The sequence below is a fragment of the Nomascus leucogenys genome, chromosome 3 (genome assembly GCF_006542625.1).
Source record: "Nomascus leucogenys isolate Asia chromosome 3, Asia_NLE_v1, whole genome shotgun sequence".
In the NCBI taxonomy this organism is placed as follows: Eukaryota; Metazoa; Chordata; class Mammalia; order Primates; family Hylobatidae; genus Nomascus; species Nomascus leucogenys.
In genome coordinates, this window is record NC_044383.1 from 43636056 (window position 1) to 43640903 (window position 4848).

Below are 4848 nucleotides of genomic sequence, written 5' to 3' on the forward strand. Positions count from 1 at the left end.
TGGCTCCATTTACCTCAGGCTCATGTCTCTCTGATTGCTGCCTCTCATTTCATACTCTGGCCACATCCAATCACAAAATGCCTGGCATAGTGCTGGTCATACACTATGTGATCCACCAATGATTACTGAGTAAACTAATGCATGAAAAAATGAGATGAGATGAGATAAGATGGTTTGTTTCTATTCTGAAGTAAAACTAAGGTAGTCTTCTGGGTTTTTTTTTTTTTTTTTGTATCCCACTTTCCTCTCATTCTGTGTGGGGCTCACTGCACAGTGGGTGTTCAAAGATGCTTGCTAACTAACGAAATTAGAACATTCATTTTATTACCCAAGAAAGAGCTCCATTGAATTTTTTATTCCTGGCAATTTAAAAAGATTTTTCTGGGTTTTATAATTATTTGCCTATTGTAGGATAAGGAGTGGGTGAAAGAATTCATTAGCTCATTAAAATACAATGAAAGGAACATAATTAAAACATTTAGGCAATTTCTGTATCACAGAAAATGAATAATCAGAGGTACAAAACAAATCCTCAGCCAGTTGCTTGGCTGAAGCAAGCCCACACTTCCTGCTTTCTCATAACACTGTCAACTGGCTGGTTCCCAACACTCTTCTCTATCCACTCCTCACAAGAGAATTTGCTTTAATGAACTCTATTCTTAGCGCAGAAAGCTTAAGTCGTGGTAGCATAAATTATGGCAGGGAAGTACTCTGAAAACCTGGAGAGGGAGAACTGGGGTTTCCTTTTCCCTATCTCCTTCTAGTAGTTTGGTTTTGGCTCAATAACTGTACCTGCCACTGTGCTCAGTGAGTTACCCACATCATCTCATTTAATTGTCCCAAATGAGGTATATCTAAATATCGTCTTTTCATGAATGGAACTGAGGTTTAGTGATGTGTCCAAGATCACACAGCCAGTTAATAGAATCAAAACAAAAATAAATGGTTTTAACCAGACTCCCAAGACCCCCTGCTTTTAAATATTATGTAAACCGGAATAGTCGAAGGATTTCCTTCTTTGATTTCCATGGCACTTAGTCCTCCCCTGGCTGCAATGAGAGGATTCAACCCGCCCCTGACCCCCATGCCATTAGACACAGCAGCTAGCACTGCATGTTTGATGAGTGACTGTCTAATGCTGTTCTCTTCCCTTCCCTACTCCTTGCAACTTTTGCCATTATACCTCCTGCTGATCCTTGGTTCCTTTACTCCCTCACATATCTCCTCACCTGCTCATCAGTTTCCAAGGATCACCAAATATCCTGGAATTCCTCCCAGTAAAATACGGAATTTCTGGATAGTGACACCTGAAGATCTGATGACACAGAAGGAACAGCAGCTTCTCATCTTAAGATGCTCAGAGGAAGAACACAGGGATTATAAGCCTACAGCGGCAATACCTAAGAGGTAAAGCACTGCCAAGCAGTTGGCCTAGGACCTAGAAATGGGAACAAGTTCAATTTCTACTTTAAATGACATTATCTGGGACATCTCATATTAGACACTTTCAGATGCTTTCATATTCACTGTGTCATAAATCCTACTAGGAGACCATGTTTTTTTTGTTGTTTTTTTGTTTTTTTTTTTGAGACAGAGTTTTGCTCTTGTTGCCCAGGCTGGAGTGCAATGGCACAATCTTGGCTCATCGCAACCTCTGCTTCCCAGGTTCAAGTAATTCTCCTGCCTCAGCCTCCTGAGTAGCTGGGATTACAGGCATGCACCAACAGGCCCGGCTAATTTTTTGTATTTTTGGTAGAGACGGGGTTTCTCCATGTTGGTCAGGCTGGTCTCAAACTCCTGACCTCAGGTGATCCACCCCACCCACCTTGGCCTCCCAAAGTGCTGGGATTACAGGCGTGAGCCACCACACCCGGCTAAGACCATGTATCTCATTTGACTTATTCAACTAACTTATCCTCTGCAGAGCCGTAAACTGGAATGTTGACACCCAGGGCAAGTGCCACAAAATGGCCACTCAAACTGGTTTTATAAGCAAGGCCTGGTTTGCAAGTGGGTGTTAATAAAATGCTTTATCTTTTCATTTTAGCTAATTCTTCTTGCTAAGGAAAAACTAAGTTTTTGTTCACGGGAATGTGTAACAAATTTTTAAAATATAAAATCTTTTTAAAATATATGAAAATTATATACCCTCCATATTTTGATACCCAGATATAGTTCTGAAACTCCACGCACAGAACAGTGCCTTGCACATGACAAGACAACCTTAACATTCTCCTCAGTTTAACTAAAATTAAGGTTGATTTCTTCCTGACTATAGACCCCCGACTTTCCTTTCCTTAGAGCATTTACTTTAGAAAGCTTTCAATTGTAAATTATTTCCCTGCCCTTTTGAGATGTAAATCATCTCCCAGCCTTTTGCCACATTTATCCAAGAATGTCTTTCTCAAGAACCTGAGAGCTATCCCTTTGAAATGTAATCTTCAAAACAGATAGTGTTCCTATCTCACAGTCTCTGTGGAAAAGTAGGAGCCTATATTAATCAGGGTTCTCCAAGAAAACAGAATGGGAAAAAGGGTTGGGCAGGGAGGGGGCATATTATAAAGAATTAACTCATATGTTTATGGAGGACAGTAAATTCAAAATCTGCAGAGCCAATGTTTGAATCTGAAGGCTAGACGCTGCTGTAAAACAAGAAGAGTCAATGTCCCAGTTGGAAGACCATCAGAGAAGAGCCACTGATCCAATTTAAAGACCACTAGGCAGGAGAATTCTTTCCTTCTTTGAGGAAAGTCAGTCTTTTGTTCTATTCAGGCTTTCAACTGATTGGATGAGGCCCACCCACATGGAGGACAGTCTGCTTTACTCAGTCTGCTGATTTAAATGTTAATCTCATCCAAAAACACCCTCACAGAAACACCCAGAATAATGTTTGAGTACCATCACAGAGCCTAACTTCAATAAGTGCCAATTAGCAAAGACAGATGGCCAAATTACATTGATCAACTTACCACCTAATGTTCTCCAGTGCTTTTCCGCTAGTTCATGTTTGGGCTTAAAAATCTGCGCACCTTTTATTTCAGTGAAGTTGTGCTCAGTTCTATACTAAAATCTCTCTTTTACTGCAATAACCCAAATAAAATCTGTCTTTCCATCTTTACCAGGCATCCAGTGCAATTTTTCTTCAACACAGATTAATGAAGACTGTATGAGCAAGTGATCTACCAAACTAAAAATCAACCCTGTAGGGTAGGTATCAACATCTCTGTTTAGCTACTCCTATAAATAGAAATAAATATTAATGTGTGCTTATTATGTGTCAAGTACTATGTTCAGTGATTTATGTGAATTAATTTATTTAATGCTCACTACTACTCTATGTATTAGATACTCTATTATTCCCATTCACAGAAGAATTATCTGAGAATTAAACAGATTAAGTAACTTAACTAAGGTCACATCATTTGTATATAGTGGAGTCAGAACTAGAATTAAAATTGTTGTGAAGAAATAGCCTGTCTCAAGAGCACATTTCTACTCAAAATACTATCTATTTTCTTTTCTTTTTTTTTTTTTCCACTAGAAAAAAACACAGAGCTCTATTATTCTCAACACCAATGGCAGCAGTCTTCATAGGCCAGCGGAGTGAGTTCTGTCGACAGATAGGTGGCCCCTACTTGCCGGTGATGAGAGGGTTCCGCAGGACCACAATGACCAAGTCCCCGTGCAGGAACATCTTGGAGATATAGCAGTCTTTGTTGACTGGCTTGGACTTCTTCTTGCCCTTGCTGCTCTTGGGTACCTCAGTCCACATCTCCTTCATGTTCTCCAGCACCATGTTACAGTGCCTTTCGAAGGCCTTGACGTGGCCCAGGAGTTTCTTACTGCTGCGACAGTTGATGAGCACTTGGGTGTTGTTCTTGACTGACTGTGTGAGTACAGAAAGTGGACCCGTGTTAAATTCCTCCTCCTCACGCTTCTGCAGCTCCTCTGGGGTCATCTCACTCTTGGGCTTGTTGAGGAGGCTCATGATGGTCACTACGCTCTCAGTTCACTCCCGTTTCCTCCGCATTGCTGCTCCCTGAATACTATCTATTTTCATAATGAAAACTCATGCTGCCTCTCTTTTCAAATGTTTTGGATTTGAAGATGCAGCCACCCAGGGCAATGATGACCCACTACTGATCTATGTAGGTGAAAAATCAATGGCTAGGAATGGAGTCCACAATTTTCATGAATGCAAGTTTTATGTTGTTTTAGTCAGCTCAGGCTTCTGAAACAGACAGGGTGACTTAAATAACAAAAATTTATTTTCTCTTAGTTCTGGAGGCTAGAAGTCTGAAATCAGGGTGCCAGCGTGGTCAGTTTCTGGTGAAGGCCCTCTTCCTGGCTTGCAGACAGAACTTTCTTCCTGAGGGCTCACATGGCTTTTCCTCAGTGAGTGCATGTGGAGAGAGATCTCTCTTTTCTTCTTTTTGTAAGGCCACCAATCCTATCTGATTACAACAATGCCTTCCCCAAACCCCCCTTGGCTTCATTTAACTATAGTTATCTCTTAAAAGCCCTATCTCCAAAATATAGTCACACTGGGGGTTAGGGGTTCAACATGAATTGGGGCAGGGTTGGGAGGGACACAATTTAGACCACAGCATAGGTAGGCACATCTTTCATCCTCATCTCCTTGGCATGGTCACAAAGCCCTCAATACCTGTTTGAAGGGAAGAGAATAAGTAGAACAAGTCTGAAGAAAATAGGTAGAAACCAAAGGTGGAATGTGAAGACAAGTTCAGTCAGTCATCAGCAACACAGAGACAGGATTGCAGCTGCCTGAATTTCTACCTGAAGTCATGGGGGGAAAAAATGTGTCTGAAGAAATAATAGAGCTAATAT

The 4848-nt window shown here is 41.0% G+C and overlaps 1 pseudogene across 1 annotated transcript; it reads right to left on the minus strand.

The window, feature by feature from the left end:
- Nucleotides 1-3631: 3631 nt before the first annotated feature.
- Nucleotides 3632-4031, minus strand: LOC100588436 (annotated as a pseudogene). Its single transcript, XR_004029301.1, has one exon. The product of XR_004029301.1 is annotated as a small nuclear ribonucleoprotein Sm D2 pseudogene (transcript).
- Nucleotides 4032-4848: the final 817 nt, after the last annotated feature.